This window comes from Pleurodeles waltl, chromosome 8, assembly GCF_031143425.1.
Source record: "Pleurodeles waltl isolate 20211129_DDA chromosome 8, aPleWal1.hap1.20221129, whole genome shotgun sequence".
Taxonomy (NCBI): Eukaryota; Metazoa; Chordata; class Amphibia; order Caudata; family Salamandridae; genus Pleurodeles; species Pleurodeles waltl.
Window position 1 is genome coordinate 72,266,331 of NC_090447.1, and position 22,836 is coordinate 72,289,166.

General features: G+C 45.9%; 1 protein-coding gene across 1 annotated transcript in view; it reads left to right on the plus strand.

Moving 5' to 3' along the window:
- The first annotated feature begins 802 nt into the window (after nucleotides 1-802).
- LOC138249060 (GPI-linked NAD(P)(+)--arginine ADP-ribosyltransferase 1-like) overlaps nucleotides 803-22,836 on the plus strand; it is a 75,560-nt gene continuing 53,526 nt past the window's right edge. The window contains exon 1 of the mRNA XM_069203115.1: nucleotides 803-875. The gene's annotated coding sequence lies outside the window, so the exon portion shown is untranslated. The remainder of the gene's footprint in view (nucleotides 876-22,836) is intronic.

The following is a 22,836-nucleotide window of genomic DNA, read 5'->3' on the forward strand; positions in this document are numbered from 1 at the left end:
ATCCTTTTGTTACCTGCAGTTAATACATTACAATCCTTCTAATGTAGCACAGTGAGCTGCGAAGGACCTTGTAACCCTCACTGTCTTATGTAACATATCATACACATTGATTTACACACATATGATGTATTTTCAATATAAAGTGTGATGTAAGCGCTCTGACACCCTAAATTGGGATGAATAGTGCTATAGTGGTATTTAAATTGCTATTTGTGTAACGACTGGGACAGACCAACACATCTGACTTTCCTACAGTCCGTCCATACCTCTTGGATCCAGGGACTCTTAAGTATCTGTGAAGCGAGAAGCTGAGTGCATTTGTTGTGCCTTATTTACTTTTAGTTGTGCTTGTCCCCCCGCCCTCGCATAGCTCCCAGCCAGGATACTTAAACAAAAGGAGGCCTGATGGCCCCTTAACCTTGACCTTTGTTATTGGCTCAGCTGAAATCCAAGCCCTCTCCCTGCTTGCGTTGGGAAAGGCTCATCTTCTCCTTCCAAACAGCAGCAAAAGTTGAACATATTTATTGTCATTTTTCTGTTTCTATTTATAAATACAAAAAAAGGAAAAACATTTTGTCTGTATTTATATGCAAAAACCTGTTTAAATGGAAAACAAGGAGCCTATTTATGATTACCTCTTCATCGTCCCTCCTCCGCCCCTTCCGTAGAGCCCTCTTGACTCCTCACGTCATTTTTTACAAAGCTACTTCTTAAAGGAAGAAGGAAGTGCACATAGCCCCCTCCTCTCCCCAGGAACTACCTGTTCTCTTTTTTGTGCAGCTTTCATTTCTAGTGTCACGAGTGCCGTTTCTAGTGTCACAAGTGTCGTCTGGGCTGCAGAGGTGCCCTTGGTGTTCTTCTGAAGTCGCATTACGGTGAGTGCGGCTGAATGGGCGCTGCTTCTACTTCTGTGCTTGCGGCTTCTTTGCAGGTCATTCTCCTGTTTCGTTTGGGGCTCCCGGTGCCGTTTGCCCAGGCGCCTTTTCAATAGCTTAGGCTGCGTTTGGTGCCTCCTGGGTTGCAGGGTGCCCTGTTCCCGGTGGGGGAGGGTGTTTTGCTTTCCTTCTCTTATCTTATGACCGAGCTTACAAAACTTCTCTGGAATGCACTTCTTAGTTTAAAGAAGACATTTATTGTTATTATTACTTCACCACGAGGTTCCTGAAGGACAAAATTAGTAGGCTGGAAGCGCACGTTTAAAAGTAGTCGCAGCAATGAAAGCAGAAATCAGATTATTTTCTAGTTACCAGCATAATTTAGATTTCTCATTGGTAATCTGCAGCAATTACTCCCCCTACAATCTGATCAATTTGCCATATCTGTCCTGGTAACTTTCCTCTCCCCAGCTGATCTTTGACTGTTTGTGGGACAGATTGCTGTTGTGTGTGCTGACAAATAGGACATTACAAAATCACAGTTTTTATCAAATCTAGGGGAATCTAATCTCTGCCCACCTGTAAGTGGCTTTTTCTCCCAGATGTCCACATTTCTGGTGCACCCACTTAGCCATCCCCACTTAGTCAGAATTCTGGGTGGACACTGCTGTACTTTTCTCTTTAACATCTGCAAGGGAATTGAACCAGTTATGTACAAGCCATGTGGAAACCAAACGGCTAAACCACTGGCAGCGAACCAAGAATCAGTGTAAAATTAACACATCTCAAGCAGCTCTTGCTTTAAAGTCTGACACACATTGTACAACTCTGTTCCTTCTCCTGTGGTGGACACCAACTTTTCAGTCAATCAATCATTAGTCAAACAAACATGCTTTTTATCCTCAGGGGACACAAATTCAAATGGTGCACTCAATTTCACTAGTGACTATTTTACCTGTGGTACTCCCTGCACCCTCTCCTCATCCTGAAAAGGGGCTTGTGACACCTGTTCATGCAGAGCTACAGTGACTCTAGCCCTGTCTTGCATGTACCAGATCCAGTGTATGATACTAACCTCCTGTGCCTGCCCTATACTGTGAGCTTTAGGTGAACTCATCACCCACTGCATGCTTGATATTTCAGGTTTCAGAATTACATTATCATTTAATGTCATTTGCTCAGTATTCACTAGAGCCCAATAACAAGTCAAAAGCTTAATCCAAAGTTCCAGGGGCACTCTTGTCCTCCCCTGTATCAGTGTTTCCCTCTTGCACTGCGCAGAAACCTAAAGTCTGAATTATTTCATTTGCCAAATCAAAAGCACGCAGCTGCTCATGTTGTTTCCTAGTTACTTTGATTTCCCTCATATGAGGGCTATACTGTTTCCAAAAATAGTAAGAAACTCTAAAATCTCTTGTTTTACTTGTGACAACATCTGTCTAGTTTCTGGATTCCACTGAATTCCCAGTAACTGCACATTTTGCGACAGTACTTCTGCCTTGTCTAAATTAATTTTAAACATCGTACTTTGCAAAAGCGGTCTGAAAATAACATTCCTAACTCTGTTCTCAGTGTTATCTGTTAAGGAATGCACTTCAACTGCCAAGAACTGTGGGCTGTTCTGCACATCTACGCTCTTCTCAAGAGGCTCATTTTTTTTAACCTTCTCATTACTGGAATGGGAAAAGCTAGATTCTTCTAAAACAGCAGTTTTATAGATTTCAGCATTATCTTGTAATAATGTGTTCTGGCTAATTTGCTCACGTAAATTCTTATTTTCATGTTCTAACTGCCTACATCTCTCCTGCACTTTTCTGTGAGCAGACAAAAGTATCCAAACCCTTCTGTCAAGAACAAAAGGGACATCCTTTCTTTCAAAAGGCACATTTTCTAAATATGCTTTATCAAAACACTCATCCCAAGACTCACACAGTCCTGATAAACAAGAAAACATGTTTCTCACAGCACCATAAGGCAGTTTAACTTCACATGCATTTTCAAACATGGTCTGCCGTGCTTCTTTAATTCTCTAAACAACAAAAAAACAATTACACTTTTAAATAGTGCACTTCCAATCTCCAATTTGACTCCCAGACTGACGTCTCACACCAAAATGTTTTGCTTTCCTTCTCTTATCTTATGACCAAGCTTACAAAACTTCTCTGGAATGCATTTCTTAGTTTAAAAAAGACATTTATTGCTATTATTACTTCACAACGAGATTCCTGAAAGACGAAATTAGTAGGTTGGAAGCACACGTTTAAAAGTAGTTGCAGCAAAATATATCAAAGTACTTCTCATTGCAATGTACGCAGCAAATACATATGATCATTTTATAACATAACTTCAAAGCAAAGCATAAAAGTCAAAATTGCATCACTGTAGGGCCTATCACTCCGCTTCATCTTTCTAAGGGCTGCAAGTTGATGACTCCAGTTCAACTGTGAGAAAGAGATTTTCCACCCTAACGGGAGACAGGCAACTGACGTCCATTCCTGTCTGAAGTCAAGATCCTTCTCCCCCTCGCTGCTGCCCAGGGCCATTGTTCCAAAAACGTGCCCCCTCCTCTCAGACTCGGGAAAACTAAGCAAGCCTTTGGAGACTGACCAGATCTCCTAGACCCCTCCTCTTCCCAAGGCTGAGCAGAAAGGAAAACACCAAATGTACTCTCTCTTATCAGCTAGGGTTTGGTGTGGAAAACACAGCTGGGAAAAACACAGCTCATCTGCAATGTCTCAACTGCAATGTCTAACTCCACGTTAAAGCCAATAGGCAGCTAACCTAAATACCAAATGTCCAATAGGCAGCTAACCTAAATACCAAATGTAATGTCTAATGCCATGTTAAAGCCAATAGGCAGCTAAACTGAATACAGAATGTAAGGGCTAATACCATGTTAAAGCGAATAGGCAGCTTAACTGAATACAACATGTAATGTGCTACTGGTGAACATTGAGCAACTAATATGCGCAGTGGTGAAACACAAAGTCATTGGTCAAACACAATTAATAGCATAACAGAGGGGCATGGCACCCTATGTTACCTATTGCGCTGCCCTCTCCCACGCTGGGATTTTTCCTGTGCCTTACCTTTTTGCCTGGGTCTCTGGGCTTGGTGTTGTGCCCCACAACCTGGTGCTTTTGTGCTGACCTGCTTAGTGCCCTGCTGGACACATTCTAGTGTTGCCACAAGCCTCTCTGCTGCGGGTTGGCTTCCACACCCACCCCACACCCATCCAACACAGGTGTCACCCGTGAGGGGACCCTGCTAATAAAAAGAGCCTGAGTGCACGTGCCCTTGGCCACTTAAGTAACCTACACCCTGTGCTTTATCACAGTATGTGGCCTGGGGCCCAGGACACAACATTTGGTGACAAGGGGGTTGACCCTACATGCTGTGCCACTTGCTGCGTCAACTGCCCTCCAGAGAGGGAGAGTTCTAGAGCCATAAGCACTGCTGCCTGCCCGTGGAACTGGGCACGTCGCCTCGAAGACGAGGGCGACCTTTGGGCCGACCGAGGAAGAGGAGAGGACGGAGACTGCTCCTCTCCTATGCCCTGCCGCTAGTGCTGCTGTGATTGGGCGAGCAGAGCGAAGAAGCCCATGTAGCGTCATCGATGAGGCCTCTCAGCACCCAGCGGTCACTACCGTCACCCCAGGGCTCTGGAACTCATGAGCACCCCTAAACTCTGCCAGCTCCCAATCGCAAGAGGGAGATGCATCAGGAAACAAGCTGGCCGCTGCGAACCCCGCCCTGTAAGCGGTATTGCCAGGACAGAGCCAAGAGGCTGACCTCTCGCCGCTGCCTGCATCCTCTACTGACCACAGGCTGTGCAGGGGAGTGGCCTGGGGCCGGATCTAGCCGGCATTGGCATCTCCAGCCCCGCATAGACTCCGACGCCCGAAGGCTCCCGCAGCATTGAAGTGGCTGCAGCCTGACGGAAGAAATGACGGAAGCCTGCACCAACATCTCCAGTGGCGGAAGGCTGCCGGTCTGCAGTGCACTTAGAGATCATTCACCACACCGTGCCTGGAAGGCTGTTGCAAGAGCGCTCGGCAGCCTGAGAACTGCTGCAAGCAGACGGGGCGAGGCAGACCCCGACGAGCCATGGTAGAGGCTCCCACATTCCTGAGCAGTAACCATCAAAAGAAAACACATAGCAACCTCAAAGGACTGCTGAAAGAAAAAGTGAAGAGAAGATCTGGTTTCCCCTCGCGACGCCATTCAGTGAGGCGCACAGCTGAGGGGCGCATCACCGTCCTGGAGCAGCTGGTCCTGCAGGGAACCACTTCATTACAGCACAAGTTCACCCTCCTCTCCGAACGGCTGGAAGACACCTTCGGACTCTGTCAAGTCAGACGAGTCTTCGCGATACTCTTAAAGGCCACTGGAGGATCTGCAGCATAAACAATAAAACAAACAGGGCCCTCTGCTGCATCTTACTGGTACAGCCTGCAACCATGCAATCGCTGTTGTGACACATGGAGGGACAAACACAGTCCGTGCTTCTTCACATTTGGAGAAGAGACAGCACCCTCAAGTGCCAGTCCGGCCAAGGAAAGTACGACCGTAAATTGGTATGCAAGTAGGTTGAAAGAATGTGTTGGGTCTTGCAAGTTAAAAGTCTGTTCTTCCAGTAACCGAAGAGGGAGGCGAGGAAGCCCTGATAAGCCTCCAACCGAGTTCCTCGTTGGAATTGCTCGGTCCGTCTGGAGTCCGCAAGCATACCAATTTACCGTCGTACTTTCCTTGGCCGGACTGGCCCAGCCTTGACAAAGTCACTTGTGTGACGAAACACGTGTTGGCTGTTTCTCTGCAAAAACGAAAACTCACCTATGACAAATGCTGTCTAAGAATTAAAGACTTTGATCAACACTAACTTGGAATCGGTGCTTTCTTCTCCACTTCTGGACCTACATCACCAGGGATACCCTTTACCATTGATCTTACTGGACTTTACTCCTCTGAGTGCCTTGGTCAATTTGCAGCTACTTTCCATGGATGTTGGTTTCCTGGGTTGTGGGCTGGTTACAGCATTTGCCTACCCTTCCCCTTGTTCTCCTCCATCAGGTGTCTTTTTTTGCACCCGGGGGTCCTTCTGTTTTTTTTCTGGTGGACCTCCGTTGGGTCCTAGATTGTTTTTTGTTCTGGTCGCGCTGTGGGTTTCTGTTTGTTCTGCACACAGCCACCATGGGGAAGCACAACCCAAGAGTCACCATCTTTCTCCTTTGCCTCCTAAAAGGGTGCGTGATGATGCAGTTCGCCGTCATCACCCCCTGTACCTGACGTTCAGCCCCAGGACATGGTTCGTCAGCTGTCGGAAGCCTGTAATTCTCATCGTGGGCAGTCTTCCCCTGTTTCTCAGGTTTCTTCTCCTGGTTCTGCCTGGTCTGTTTCTTCCCCTTCTTCGGTCTCCTCCTGGTTGTCTCTGGATTATGATGAGGATGAGCTGGGATTTCTGACTTGTGCCTCCTCTAAAGCAAAATATATTTTGAAAGATGATTTGGAACTGGTGGTCTCTTACTTGTCCTCCAATCTCCAGCTCCCTGTGGATTCAGCTCAACCTTTTACTAGTGGTGTTTCGTTCCGGCAGTTTCAGTGTCCTTCCTTTCCCAAGCTTCCTGTTATCCCTGCTGTCCAATCCTTACTGCAGCGTGAATGGAAGTATCCTGATAGAGTCTCTGTTCCTTGCTTTATGGATCGCTTGTATCCTTTGTCACAAGGGGAGACTTCTGTTCCTCAGGTTCTCGCTTTGGACCCTTTAATTTCTAACCTGTGAGTAAACCTTATTTACTTCTGAGGATGTGACTTTGTCCTATCCTGTTGCTAAGAAGGTCGAGGCTGGTCTTTGTCTCTCTTTGCGTTCTGAGGTCTTTGGGGTCTATTCTTCTCAGTTCCTTGTTAAGGATTATCAGTCCCTTTCCTCTGCCATTCAGGAGGGTGGAGATTTTTCTGATTTTCTGTCCTGTATGGAAGTTCAAGCTAAGTTTTTTAAAGATATTGCTTTTGACTCTCTTAAGGCTTCTGCTACGGCCATTGCTGGTTCTGTTTCTGCTCACCATCATTTCCATCTCGGGCTGGAGGGTTGATTCCTCCCAGAAGAATTGTTTATTGTGGAAGCCATTTGGTGGTTCTAAACTCTTTGGGCATGAACTGGAGGAAATCCTTTAAGAGTCAGAAACATGTTCAGCCTTTCTGTCTGAGGCCTAAGGTTTGGGATGGTGGTAGAAGGTGGGGGGATCAGTTTCCGAAACGCCAGCCTGATTCCTTGCCTCTGCTCTCCGCTCCCGGTTCCAGCATAGGGGTCCTCCTTCGGGGAGGGGGTGCCTCTTGTCAGCCTAGCGGTAGGGGTGGTCCTGACTGGGCTGGCCCCTCAGGTTCTCCAGTCGTGAGGCGCCTGGCTCGGTTCTTTCCAATTTGGGCTGCCTCCATCACGGATGCCTGGGTTTTTCAGGTGGTTTCCCAGGGTGTTTTCTGGACATTTCTCTGGTGTTTCCGGATAATCACTTCCTTCAGACTGCTTGGCCTTGGGGTCCGGTGAAGTGGTTGACTCTCGCCGATGGTATCACCTCCCTGGTCCTGCATGGTGCCCTTCGGCCGGTTCCTCCCCTGGAAAGGGGGTACGGATGGTATTCCCCTGTCTTCATGGTCAGGGAAGTCACAGGGGATTTTCGTCTGATCGTCAACCTGAGATTTCTGGACCGCTTTGTTCCGACGTTGCATTTTTGGATGCCCACTTTGCGTCAGGTGATTCCATTGGTCACTCCGTGGGACTTCATGACCAAGATCGATCTTCAAGATGCCTATCTACATTCCTCTCTCAGGGTGCGCTGGGGACCGATGCCCTGTCCAGTCCATGGCCTCCGGGTATTCTCTACACCTTTCCCCTGGTTTCCCTGATCCAACGGTTCCTATCTCGCCTGCTCCGTGACGTGGCGGAGGTGGTTGTGGTCCACAGGACGGGAGAGAAGAGTCACAGAAGAGGCCCATGCAGCACTACGAGAAAGGCTCCCACGCCGCTGGAGGCCAGAGCTTCAAGATGCACGAAGAACTTCGAGGAAGGATGCCAACAAGCCTTGGCAGCTGCAAAGAGGACGTGCTGCACAGGGGTACTGTTCTGCGTGGGCAGTCAAGTGCTTACCTCCATCCAAGTTGGGCAGTAAGTTGGGCAGTTAGAAGAGAGGACCGTTGGGACCACTTCAGTCCACCACCTGTGATGCAGGATCCTAAACCGCTCTGCAGGTGAGGGGATCCATGAATCCAGTCGCCATCCCAGTTGGTGCCTGCAGAAGCAGGGAAGTGACTACTTCACTCCAAGGGAGATTCCTTCTTCTTTCTGATGCAGGCTGAAGACGGCTGTCCTCAGAGGATGCATGACCAGGAAAATGTTGCCGTTGCTGGCAGGAGCTGAAGATACAATGTTGCAGGAGGCATCTTGCTTCTTTGGTGCAGCTTGTAGGGTCCTGAAGAGCCCAGATGCAGTTTCTTCGGTCAGAAGTCGAAGTAGAGGATGCAGAGGATTCCTGCTGGAGTCTTGCAATCTGAATCTGATGAACCACCCAAAGCAGAGACCCTAAATAGCCCTGAAAGGGGGATTGGTCACCTAACCAGGTAAGCACATATCATGGGAGGGCTCTGATGTCACCAGCTAGCACTGGCCACTCAGATGCTCCCAGAGTTCCCTGCCAACCTTGGAATCAAGGTGGCAGAACCCAGGGACCCTCTAGAGGAGCTCTGAGCACCAACCCTAGGGTGGTGATGGACAGGAGAGTGGTCACTCCCATTTCCTTTTTCCAGTTTCACGCCAGAGCAGGGACTGGGGGTCCCTGAACCAGTGTAGACTGGTTTATGCAGGGAGGGCACCAAATGTGCCCTCCAAAGCATTTCCAGTGGCTTGGGGAGGCTACCCCTCCCAAGCCTGTAACACCTTTTTTCAAAGTGAGAGGTGTAACACCCCTCTCCCAAAGGAAATCCTTTGTTCTGCCTTCCTGGGCTCAATATTGTCAAGCAACAGGAGGGCAGAAACCTGTCTGGAAGGTGGCAGCAGCAGGGGCTGCCTGTAAACCCTCAGAAGGCTGTAATGGCAATACTGGGGGTCCTCTAAGGAGCCCCCAGAGTGCATGGAATCATACAACAATGCTTGCAAAAGCATTGGGGTACGATTCCAAAATGTTTGATACCAAACATGCCTATAGTCGGAGTTACCATTATGTAGCTGGACATAGGTATTGACCTATGTCCAGTATACGCGTAAAACGGCGTCCCCGCACTCATGAAGTCTGGGAAAGTGGGCCTGGAGATGTTGGGGCATTTCTGCTAGTGCAGGGGTCCCCTCACACACAGGTACTTTGCACCCTGCCCTCTAAGCTGGAAGGCCTGCCATAGGGGTGACTTATAAGTGACCTGGTGCAGTGGAAAATGGCAGTGAAAGGGTGCTTGCACCTTTTCACGTATGCTGCAATGGCAGTCCTGCAGAACCTTTGCATGGGGTCACTATAAGTGGCAAAATATATGCTGCAGCCCATAGGGATCTCCTGGAGCTCCAATTCCCTGGGTAACTAGACACCATATACAAGGGACTTAAATTGGTCATCAGTGTGCCAATTGAGGATGAAATACAGAGTTTTGAGAGAGAGAGCATAATCACTGGGGCCCTGGTTAGCAGGATCCCAGTGAACAGAGTCAAACACACTGATATCAGACAGAAAATGGGTGTAAACATGCTAAGAAAGAGGGTACTTGCCTACATATGTTAATCCAACCAACCACAGGGCCTGGCCTGCAGTCAGACCCTGCGGCCATCGCCCCTAACAACCCAACAACATGCTGCTCACAGTCCTTTGGATGTGCGCGATGGGAGTTGGCACGGTCTGTCTTTCTGGGTTTTAGAATAGGTGTGACAGGGTGTATCTGGGTGTGAGAATGGCTGTGAGAGTGTCTGTCTGGGTGTGAGTGGGTGCGTCAGTGTCTTAGTGGGTCTGTGAGTGGGTGTGTCAGTGTCTGTGTGGGTCTATGAGTGGGTGCCTTAGGGTTTCAGTGGGTTTGTGAGTGGGTGTGTGAGTCTGAGTGGGTCTGTGAGTGGGTGAGTGCGCCCAGGACCTGCAGCTAAACCCTATAACCACCCTGCGCAGCGATGCGCTGATCTGCTCTGCGAACAACCTTTCGGTTGTGAGCAGCAGGTGTTGGCCGCAACAACCCAACCCTGCATTGCACCCCCTCCTCCCCAGGCTGATCTCAGCCCCGGGGACCCCATTCCCCAGGGCCCAGCTTAAATATTTCATTTTGTTGGGGAGGGTGCCGTGTGGCCCCACTTCCCCTGGCTGATCTCAGCCCCAGGGACCCCATATCCTACAGACTCCATACTGGCCTAAATATTTTTTTGTTAGGGGAGCAGGGCTGAATGGCCCCACTCCCCAGGCTAATCTTGGACGTGGGTACCCTATTCGCCGGGACACAGCCTAATTATTATTATTATTTTTTTTTTGGGTGGGAGCGGGGTGGTGTGGCCCCCCTCCCTAGGCGGATCTTGGCCCTGGGGTCCCAATCCCCCGTAGCCCGGCCGAATTATTATTTTTTTTTTTTGGGCCCCCCTCCCCAGGACCGATCTCTTCCCCATGGACCCCATCCCTTTGTGACCTGGGTGCACCACAGGGCATCGAGTCACAATGTTGGGGTCCATGGGGGAAGCCTGAAGCCCTCAACGGTCCCAGCTGGCTCCAAGCCTCCTACGAGAGACAGCATTGCCGTCACGGAGAGGGAGATGCTATAGTAGCTCCCTCTCTGTGAGAGCAATGTTTCCTCTTTCTCCCTGCCTGCATCTCCGTGGGTAAGGAGATAGGGGATACCTCTGCTTGCAACAAAGGAGAGTTGTTTGACAGCTCTCCCTCGCTGTGAGCAGAGTGTTTTTTGTGACTTGGCAGCAGCTGTGTCCCGGGTGTGGGTACCCCGGGATATAGGAGGAGCTGGCCCAGGGGTGTGGAGGTCCCCAGGGCAATCAGTGGCTCCACGAGGGGGGCCACGTGGCCCCCTTCCAACTAAAATAGCCCCAGGGAGCTTTTCAGCATTTGAGAGGTGGAGTACCCTGGGCTGTGGGTGGCCCCTGTGTACAATTTTGATAAATGCCCCGGGGAGGTAGCAGTCCCCAGGCTGTGGGGGAACCACACGCCCCCCCCACATACAATTTGTGAAATGTCCATGGGAGATGGTGGTCCCTAGAGCTGTGGGGGATTGCGCGGTCCCCCCACATACAATTTGAGCAATACCAGAGGAGGTGGGCGTCTCTGGGGCTGCGGGGGGCCAGAGGGCCCCTCTCATTAAAATGTAAATGCCCCTGAGATCTGGCCTACCTGGGGGCCTCACAGAACCAACAGAGAGAGAACTGTTTTTTTTTTTTTTTAACTAAAATTGCAGCAAAAAAAAAGAAATGCTGTTTAGTCCTGGGGGAGTTGAGGGGGTGAAACCCTACTTAGGCATCAAGCATAATCCCTGTGAGGGTAAGACACAAGCAAACCCCTAATGCACCTGTGCTCAAACCTCCGTTAGCTTGTCACAAAGTAGTCAGGGTTAACTTAGAGGCAATGTTTATGTATTTATGCAGCACTTCAAACAGTAGTGAAGCAGAAACACAACACAAGAAAAATCCCACACCAATTTAGAAATATAGAATAAAATGTAATAAATGATTTGAGACCAAAACAACAAGAATCTAATTACTAAAACCAATATGATATGCAATTTTAAAGGTTTAGGTAAAAATAGTGCATAAAAGCGCAAAGCGCCAAATGTGGTTTTCTTATTGCGCCTAACCGGGACAAGGTCAAAATGTCAGGTTGACCGTGATAGAGTGTAGGACACTTAAAGGGACCCAGATAGGCCCCTTGAGGAAAGTATATTACATTCTGGTGTGAGGTATGCATGGGGTTGCTTTGCGATGCTTCAGAGCATCCAGCATCAGTTCCGATTAAGATGTCCAGGGGAGGCTTTGCATTGCTTTGCACCAGTTCCAAGGGAGCTGGCAGTTGTACAGCGAGTCTTTGCAGACCTTGCCCTCGATTCCGATGAGGCTGACAGCTGTATGGCCAGCCTTTGCAGGGCTTCGCATCGCGTTGTGTCGGTTCTGATGGGATCACAGATAGGCTGGCAGAGCACCTTCAGGTCCACTTCAAAGGGTCCGGGACTAGGGTGGCTCCACTTGGGGGAAAGAATTCAGCAAGCAAAATCCAGGTGGAGGGTTCAAGGTGGGTGGAGCCTTTTCTGTCCCTGAAGCTATGATCAGTAAGCCAGTCAACTAGGCTTTGGAGTCACTCCAGTGTTCCTGAGTTCAATATGCAGGTCCAGTCCTTCTCTCAGGCAGAAGGCAGCAGGTCAGCAGGGCAATGGAGTAGCAGTCCATCTTGCAGAGCAGCACATCAGTACTTCTGAGACTTCCACAGGTCCTGAGGTGTACTGATGAGTTGGGTATGAGGGTCCAATATTTATCTGGTGCCCACTTTGAAGTAGGAAAAGGTTCTAAAGAATTTCCTTTGAAGTCCTTGAAGTTTGCTGCCTCCCCTGTCCAGGCTCCAAGCTGGCTGCATGAACAGTGCAGTGGTGATAACTCCTTTGGTGAAGGCAGGGCATCCTATTTGGTTGCAAGTGGGGCTGTGCCCAGCTCGGCCCACCCATCCTGCCATTTGATGGACCATCCAGGCACATCTAATCCCTCTATTGTGTGGCTGTCTGAGAGGAATAAACAAAGTCCATCTGCCAAGTACGCCGAGTAATGTGACCCAAGAACACTCTGCAGACACCAAATAGGGCAGGAAAATGCCACCTTTCTAAAAGTGTCAGTTTCAAAATTGTTATTCTAATTCAGAGTTCACCTTAAAGAGAATTTTTATTTACAATTTTGCAGACACCAAACATGACATCGCACCTGCACCCAATTGAAAGTTATTACTTATTAAATGTAATAAGTTAACCCAATTTTATCATACGGGAGAGGTAGGCTTTGCAGTAGTGAAAAAGGAATTTAAGATTTTTTCACTAACAGGACATGTAAACCTTAAAAGTACATGTCCTACACCCTGCTGTCTGGGCTGTCCAGATCCTACTCCAGGGGTGACACGTGTATTAAAAAGGACGGGGTGGGCCTTGCAAGTGGTTTATTTTTCTAGGCAAAATGGCACTTTAAAACTGCACACACAAGCTGTAAAGGCAAAGGCAGGCCTTAGGCATCTCTAAAGGTCTACTTAAATGGGTGGCACAATCAGTGCTGCAGTTCCACTAGTGGCATTTAATTTACAGCCCTAGGTACATGTAGTACCACTCTACAAAGGACTTATCAGCAAATTAAAAATGTCAATTCACTATAAGACAAATCAACCATGTTTTAAAGGAGAGAGCACAAGCACTTTTACAGTGTTTAGCAGTGGTAAAGTGCACAGAGTCCTAAGGCCAAGAAAAACAACAAATTCAGTAAAAAGTGGGGGGTAAAAGGCAAAATGTTTGGGAATGAGCCTGCAGAGAGGAACATGTATAACATATACATTTTCAGTGCCTCAAGTCTCAGGAGGCTAAGTTAAATCAGCCGCAAGATGTGGCCTATAGGAAATACCCTTTTTGTGTACCCACCCCCCCATTTCTGTTTCCTCAATGCTGATGGTTATGACTCTGAAATTACACTGGAGCCCCCTACCTAGGCCCCAGTTCCAGTGCTCTCTCCCTAAAAATGATGTAAGTAAATTGGCAACCCCAATTGGCAAGGTCTTTAACCCCCTTATAAGTCCCTGGTAAGTGGTGCAAAAGGTACCCAGGGCATAGGTGTAAAAGGGATCCCAGGCCTGACACACTGATTGTGCTACCCTGAGCGACCCAAGTTAACAGATGACAGCAGTCCTGACATGGCAGACTGCATAAGCAGTGCAAACTGCTCAAACTCGACTTTGCCCTCACCAGGAGTGGCACCGTTGAAGCACTGTTTTAAATATGTCATTCACCCCTAAGGTAGGCCTCCTGAGCCCTGGAGGCAGGGTGCATTATATTAAAGGTGTGTACATATAGGTGCAAGCTTATATGTCCCTATACTAGCCTATTTGTATTAAGGGCTACTAAAAATGTTCAGGGGGACATAGGAGAACATCGGCTGGCATGCAGGCACGCCTAGGTTGCCAGCTCCATTATGGTTGCACTAAAAATTTCATATTTGGTATAAAACAACTTGCCTTATTAAATGCATCTTTTTTCCCAAAGTCAGATTAAATGTGACATGCACACAAGTGGCTACCTTAAAGGTTGCCCACCTGGTTTCCTCACCTATTCCTGAGCCCTGGCAGGCAGCCTGCAGCTGCTTCTGCCAAGACAGGAATCTGATCCCTTGCCAGGAGGTGTGAATACTCTCAGGAGTAGAAACAAAGGCCTGTCTGGGAAGGAGGTGACCCTTCCCTCTCTGACAGAATGGCTAGTGAAGTGGCAAATAAAGGTGGTGAGTTTAAAAGCATACACCACCTCTGATTTGCAAGCAGTCTGCCTGCCAAAGGAGGAAACAACCCTCCCCTTCCCCCAGGCACTTTGCAGGCAGGATATTTAGATAGGCAGGAGGAGTAAACCCCCAGAAGTCAAGCCACACCCCTATGGTGGGCTACCTGGTCTGGACAGCCATGGAAGGGTTCTGCCATTTTTAGAAGTGGCAGATTTGAGGGTTCTGGGTAAAAAGGGTGGCACACACTCCTGAATGTGGTCACGTCAGGGGCGGATTAGCCGCTATAGCTAGTAGCCCATTGGCTACTTGCATCCACACCTCGAATGCCCATTACAATTAGGATTCCAGGGGCACCCCTCACATCAGAACCTCATATCTGATACAACCTGCAACAAAGGACAAAGAAGAGACCTGAGTCTGCAACTTTAGGACCAGCACAAAGCTCCCTGCACCAAGCACCCTGCAACTGTACGACTCTTCCCTGACCAGAGACCAGCTTCAAAGTCATAAGAAACCACTCTGAGTACCAAAGGCAACTCCAGAACTCGCTTGAACTAGAGGCATTAGTCCCCTGCAGCCCAGACGTAAAAGCATCTTCCTGGAATCAAAGAATCACTGACCTTTGGACCCACCGAAGGACCACCCAAAAGTAAATGGTCTGATGCATTGTGTGGAATGTAGTCCTGACCCCCAACAAGTTCCAGGCAGCTCCCGTTTTTCCCGGGACTCCAGGACCTCAAAGTAACCGAGGGATGAGGATGCTGCTGCCCAGATTTGTTGGTGTTCAGTCCGGCTACCAATACCTTTGCTCGACGCTGTGCCTCAAGGGAACTCTGCTTCATCTTCCCCTGGTCACTTTAGAGGCCCTGATGTCAAGTTTTTGATTTGTTTCCTCACTGGCACCGTCTACCCAATAAAACGATCACCCCGCAGTCGCACTTCAGCACCAACGACAGCCACGACAAATATGGTGCTGAAGTGGGACTGCGGGGGTGATCGTTTTACCGGCCCCATGAGCCAGGTAAAAGTTAGCTGACTGTTGTGGCTTGGAAATGGGACCCGCATCACCTTAACCCACATTGTTTTCCACTGGACTTAACCTGCAAGTGACCGATTGTCACTAGTTGTTTTCTCCATTGACCGCAAAGTTAAAGATTTACGATAGTGAATTGCACTGACAGATTTTTCCTTCTAAAATTTATAACTCCAGTTATACTTATCCAGAGGTGTTCATTTTGTTGTCTAAATGTATATAGAATTCTACTCTATGATTATAAATTGGTGTCGGATTTCTTTCGAGTCATGTCTATTACTTATTGCCCATGTTAACACATGTTCCTCAAGTAAAGCCTGACTGCTCTGTGCCACACTACCATATCTGAGCTAGGAATTTATTGTTGTGTGTTAGAAATTGATTTTCTGGTTAGCAGAGGTAGGCACCATGTCTAAGCAGGAACCACAGTCCTAGTCAGGGTAAGTCACTACACAACCTAAATTATCCTGTGCTCACCCTCTGGTAGCTTGGCACAGAGCAGTCAGGTTAACTTAAGAGGCAATGTGTAGAGTATCTGTGCAACACTTAAAGTGTAAAACAGTAAACATACCACACAAAAAGTACAAACACCAGTTTAGTAAAATAGAACTTAATTTAATAAATAGAATAAGACAAAAACTGCAAAAATCCAATGTGTAGAAGTTGAGATATTAATTTAAGATTAAATGCAGAAATAGCACTTAGAAGCAAATAGTGCTTAATGAGTTAATTGGTTGCACTGGACTGGGACAAAGTCAAGAGTTCAGGCGACCGTGATGGAGTGCGAATACAGGGACCGTCTTCAGCCCACTGAACAAAAGTGCCTTGATTTTTGGTTTGCGTCGGTAAAGATGCAGGGTGCAGCTGAGCGATGCATCTGTGATCTCCACGCAGTTGGGTGATGCACCGGATTTCTCCACACAACAGCGGCGATGCAACGCTTCTGTGAGTAAAGTGCTGGTTCCGAAGTGTAGTGGTTCTGAATGCAAAGCGCTGGGATTCTCCACACTGTAGAGGATATGCATTGAGCTTCTGTACGCGGTGGCAGCGATGCATTGGTTCTGTAGCAGCGGTTCTGGATGCAATGTGGTGGTTCTGAGTGTGATGCACCAATCTGGTTCCCACAACAGGGGTGATGCATAGATTCTGCTCTTGCAGCAAGGATGCATTGACTCCACTGGAGCAAACCCCTAGGACTTCCTCCAACGGTCCAGAACTGGGAGGATGCCACTAACACACTCACAGGACAGACTCACAAGCAGATGAGCCCAAGGGTTGGAAAAGGAGAGTTGTAATTCTTTTGTATCTCTGAAACTTAGAAAACAGGAGGCAAGCCAGCAATCCCTTGAAATCATTCTGGGCTCAAGTGATGCAGGTCCAGTCCTTCTCACCTAGGCTGAAATAGAGCAGCAGGTAGCAGAGCAACACAGCAAGGCAGGAGTTCAGCAAACAACAGGTCCAGCAGAGTGGCAGTCCTTGAGCAGCACAGCAGATCCTTTGATTCCTGGCACTTTGGCCATAGGTCCAGAAATATACTGAAGTTGTGCTGTCATGGGTCCAGTACTTACAGCCAGTTGTGCCTTTGAAGTGGGGGAGACTTCAAAGAAAGCCTTGAAGTTCACAGAGTGCAGTGTTCTCCTCATACTGGGTACTCGTAAATAAATACGCCACACACAGATCTTGATCTTACACATCTTTATTTGTGTCTGTGTAACCGTGAACTCAACATTCCAAACCTGCATTCTCTTCACTACACTTGTGCACTTACATCACAGTTCTACGGAGTCCACCGAGAACCAAAAGAGTTCTGTCATTGCTAACTCACATGACACTACATCTCCCCCTTTAACAGATATAGATTATAATTCTTCAATGAGTTGTCATGGAGCTCTAATCACACATCCTGATCATGTTTTCGGAAACTGGGAATAGTCAGGAGGATTGTCCGTGACCTGCACTGGTGATGTGGTGACACAGCAGCAGTCAGGGAGTTCTCAATAGTCTTCTCTGAACCAGTCTCTGCAGGGACATCACGGATCGATGAGCCAGATGTCTTAAGTGCGAAGAATCTCACGCAATGGACTTTCCAGGACGTTGGGCAGTGCTGCAGCGCGGACAGATCCCAGCTATCGTCAACACCCAGGGGGATAGTGAATCACACGCACCTCAGGCCGATGGACCAACCTGACAAAGTTAGAAGGGGTTGTCACTGGGCATGACGTCTAATAGTAGTACATAGCATACTAATCCACATAATAGTAATAAACAATCAAATCATAACCACAATAACCACACCAGTTTGTTAAGAAGGTTTGTAAGTTTATTTCCCTACATTAACAATGCTAAGGTCACGAAGATAATTCTCAAACACAAATGATAAGCATAGAGATATATGAACGGCTAATTGGAACGTCGTATATATCTTAGTTTAATCAAAGCAACAACACAAATCAATTCTAATATTAATACACAAAACAATAGAAGCAAGATCTGCGCTAGTATAATCATATACATTGAAGCAATAATCAAAGAACATCAACACAAATCATGGGCATGGAGAATCAGAACACCCTCACTAACCTCTAATCAGCATTGACATGTTGGACTTCATGTAAAAGTTTTAGAAACATAAATTTAGAAAAACATGCTATCTCGGGTTATATGAGAGTAATTATAGTGCAGTTAATATCAATTGCAGCTTGGTACTTGGAAAACAAAAGAACACATAACAGTTCTGATTCTCATACACTATCATCCAATAATCAACAGCAAAGACACTTCAGCAGAGGGACACCATCATCTGCCAGCATCAGGATACAGGATAGGATAGGGTAATGATTTTGATTTTGGGCATTAAGATTCACTAAACCATTTACATATCATGTGCATAGAACACAATAACAACAATAACACTCCCGGCCAGACCCCTAGGATGAGAATAGGAGAACGACCCACTCCTGACAACTTTTCCCCAACGACTTCTAAGCTCTGGAATAAGTGACAGAACATTAAATCATAATTCAGCAATAACCCTATTGGTTAGTTCATGGGATGTTAGTCTATCACCCAATTACAAAACAGACAACCATCTAAATGTTGCATATTTCTAATTTGTTAAACCCCTATTCGTCGACAGTTCATTGATGAAGTCACTAATAAAATACTAAACTATCAATTCCGTCTTCCTCTTCCTTCTCATCTGTGGCTTCTTTTTTCCATTTCGTCAGACCTTGCGCTCAGGAAGAAACTTTGATTATTTGTTTCATTCACTTCCACCCTCAAGGGAAAGACAAGCATTAGTATCATTTCTTGAACAATAAGACAGTCAGCTGTAGGAAATTATGTCATTATAGCGACCTTGTAAGGACTGCAGAAACACAACAGCAGGGGTAGCTGTTTCCCTGTCTATGAACTACAAAACACATACTTTAAAAAGGCATTTAATAATGAAAAACAATTCTGTTTAATTCTTAAGTTGACCACACTAGAAAACAAAATGGATTATGGTGACCATAACAAAAAGTCACTCATTTTAGTTTTGCTTCATTAATACATCCGTTAATCAGTAAAAGTCAGTACATTATAGTTAATTTCACATCAATAAATCTCTGTCCTCTCAGCAGTCATCATGTAACCTTTATTAGTCATGACTTGGAATAGTTCAGCCTCAAAAGGAGCATCAGATTTGCATTGATGGATAAGCACTCAGTTTCCTCTGGTGAAATTAATGTTCAGCACATCTGTGCTTATCTTCAATTGCTTCCATTTTCTATTTATGACCCAAGTCCCTTTTATGAGTTTCATCCTCAGTAGTAGATCTTTCATTGGTCCATTGAGATAATTTGGTCGTCATCGCTCTCTCCTAAACATTAATGTAACAGGAAGCTTAAAGGGTAGAATGTAAGATTAACTTGTGGTTGATCTTCTCTATCGTCGCACACTGGACGGCTTTCTTGAGTGTACTCATAATGCGTTCAACTAGGCCCTTTGCCTGTGGGCACAGAGGTGTGCTTTTGTGATGCTTCACATGAAGTTGACTTGGAAAGTCTCTGAATTCTCAACTGTTGAAAGGTGGGCCATTGTCAGACTTTAAAATGGAAGGAATAACCTCATGTCACCAAAATGCAATCTAATTTCTCAAGGTCTCTTTCCTGAGTGATAGATGAGAGATATTCTACCAAATTGGAGTATTCACCAACAACCACTGTAAGGTGATGTCCATTGTCAAGAGGACTAAAGAGCTCAACAGCACTTTTTTCCTATACATGTTTTGGCAACTCAGACATGTTTAAGGTGTGTTGAGTGATTTTCGAGGACAGGCAATTGCATAGGTGATGGGCCTTCAATTCACTTTCAACTCGTTCATCAAGATAAGGAAACCAGTCTCGATCTCAGATGGCTCGTTTAGTGGCAACAATTCCACAATGTCCATAATGGGCTACTTTATCTGTTGGCAGAGACTCTCCTGGATAACAATTCTCGAATCTTGTAAAGTAATATCTTCTTGAGTAACGGACAGTTTACCTTTGATATTCACTTTCACTTGCAAGAGGTTGAGTTTGCTGGTTCCAAAACTGATGTGTAACAATGTCCTTTAATTTTAACATGGCACTATCTTTACTGGTGTTAGTGACAATTTGTTCCAATGAAATGGCTTCAGGTGTGTTGGATTTCACAATGAAATTTATGTAGGTTTCAGCCGTCTTGGAAGGGGTACCATGACACAGTACTGGCACTCATGAAAAGCAGTCAACAGTTTTTTTTTAGCTTTCCCTGGATGATGTACGATTTTGTAGTTATATTCTTGAAATTGTAGACCCCCAACGTTCAAAGTGGGGTGCCGTCTTGGCCTATGGATTGTCAAAGATAGTCAACAATGCTTGATGATCGGTCACAAGCATGAAAGGCTTTCCATATAAAAACACATGGAAATGTTCACAAGCTAACACCACTGCTAGACTTTCTTTCTCAGGTTGTGAATAGGTGCGTTCAGTTTGGGACAACCTTCTGCTTTCATATGCCACAATATGCCTTTGAGCATTTGGGTGTCCACTGTGCTGGGCAAGGACTCCGCCCAACATGACAGGGCTAGCGTCAACAACAACCTCTGTGTGAAGCTTTAGATCAAAGTATGCTATTTCAGTGGCATTCTCAATGGCTTGGTTGATTGTCTTAAAGCTGTGCTTGCATTCATGTGACCCATGAAACATTCTATTTCATCAGGGCTCTTAAAGGAGCACTCACTGTAGCAAAGTCATGTATGCATCTGGAACAGTAACTGGCGATGCCAAGAAATGAACATAACATGGTAACATCTTGTGCAGGACTGGCAGTTGACAAGGATTGCACTTTAGCTGGATTGAGTATCATACCCCCATCAGAGAAGATATGGCAAACAATTTCAGTTTTGTCTTATGGAACTCAAATTTCTCAGCATGCAAAGTTAAACTTGCAAACAGCAAGTAAATGAAACACTTGTGTGAGAGTTTTATCATACTCTTTTTGGGTAGTTCCAAAAACTAATATGGCATCACTATAATTGAAAGCATTCATGACAGGCCAGGCTGTATGATAAGTCAAATGGCATCTTGAAAAAAAGCTTTGCAGCGGATGACACACGGACACATAGGGCCACATGTACAAAGCATTTTTTTTTAGTCGCAAACGGGCAATTCACAGAATCGAGCCGTTTGCGACTATAAAAATGCTTTTTGGGATGTACAAAGCCCAAATTGTGAATCAGTAACTTGTTACTGAATTGCAATTTGGGTTTTGAGATTCGGTATTAGGAAAAGGCATGCGGTCACAAAACAATCGCAGTTAACACCAATTTCAAATTGGTGATAATCCATTTGCAAACAGGAAGGGGTCCCCACGGACCAGTGGTAGTGAAAATATTTTTTCAGAGCAGACAGTGGTCCAACGAACAACTGCCTACCCTGAAAAATTTAAAAGAAAACTTTCGATTTTTTTGTTTTTGAAATGCATCCTGTTTTCTTTTAAGGAAAATGGGCTGATTTAAACAAGAAACTGCTGTATTCAAAAAGCATCTCTGGTCTTCTGTCCCCAGCAGGCCACCAACCCTGAGAGTGCGGCCATTCCCCAAGGGGTCAAAAATTGCGAGTTACCTCATGGATTTTGATGAGGTAGGTCATTTGCGACCGTATTGGGAATCGCAAACTGTGTATGTAACACTTTTGTACATTTTGTTTTGCGACTCGCAATTTGCGATTCACAAACGGATCGAAAATAGGGAGTCACAAAACAAAAGGTTGTACATCTGGCCCATGGTCTTTTATATCGAAACAGACCAATACAGTATGTGTAGTTGATATCCTTTGTTCAAATCAAGGCAAAAGAAGACTTTCGCACCATTCAATTGTGTGATCATGTTGACAATGTGCAGAACTGGATGTCGCTCTCTAGTTCAAATGCCTTGTTAGCTTGACTCATATCAACACAAATGCATATGGCTCTTTCACTGCCCTTTTTGGGCACTACCACTATTGGAGAAACCCAGTGTGTTGGACCAGTAGAATGCCCAATATTATCATGTTTGAGTAAGGGTTCAAGATTCTTGTAACAAAATGAAATTCGTCTGTGTCTTTGAGAAACAGGATGCACATCATCATTAATATGCAAATGTAATTTCATAGTCATAAGTTTTCCTAACCCATGAAAAAACAAATGGAACTGACTTATTATTTAATGATGAGCATTCCTATTAGAATTCACCAATACCAGTCCAATATCATCAGCTGTACTGAAGCTGAGTAAACAGTCACTTGATGCAGTACCTTGAAGTATTTGAATGGGTGCTTGTAGTTTTGTTTTCTTATGTTTCATCATTGCTACAAATTAACCCTGACTCTTTAAAGGCATTGATGCAGCCCATGTATACACTTTAATCTTACAAAATACTAAAGGTGCTCTAACACTATAACCCATCTGTTGCCATGATGTGTAGACTGGAATCGGTAAACCTAAACCTGTTAATGTCAAAACGAAAATAATAGTGGAGCACACTAGAAATCAATCAATATGGGTCAAGTTATTAGACTAATATTTTGGTATAACCATAGAGATAATCCAATTAAGTAAACAGATATCACGGAGAAATAACATAAAGAATGTCAGTTATTAAACATCAGAGTGTGAACCATTTTGTTCCTTTTGTTTAATATATTCATATTTTTGTAATCAATGATTGAAGATTTCAGGCTATTCGACCTTTAGTGTTTTCAGCCAGTGATTGACGAGTTCAGCTGGTGTTTTGCACCATTACAGGACTTCCTCAATGCTTGTTCTTGATATTAAGTTCATCTTAACCAAAGCGCCACATTCGCACTTGAATTAGAATGATTCTGCGCAATTCCAATTCTGTGTGATAAATATTCAGAGTTCCAAGGGAAGAGTTGTGTCAGCAACTGAAGCATTACCCAAGAAATCACAGGACTGAGCATGTCACT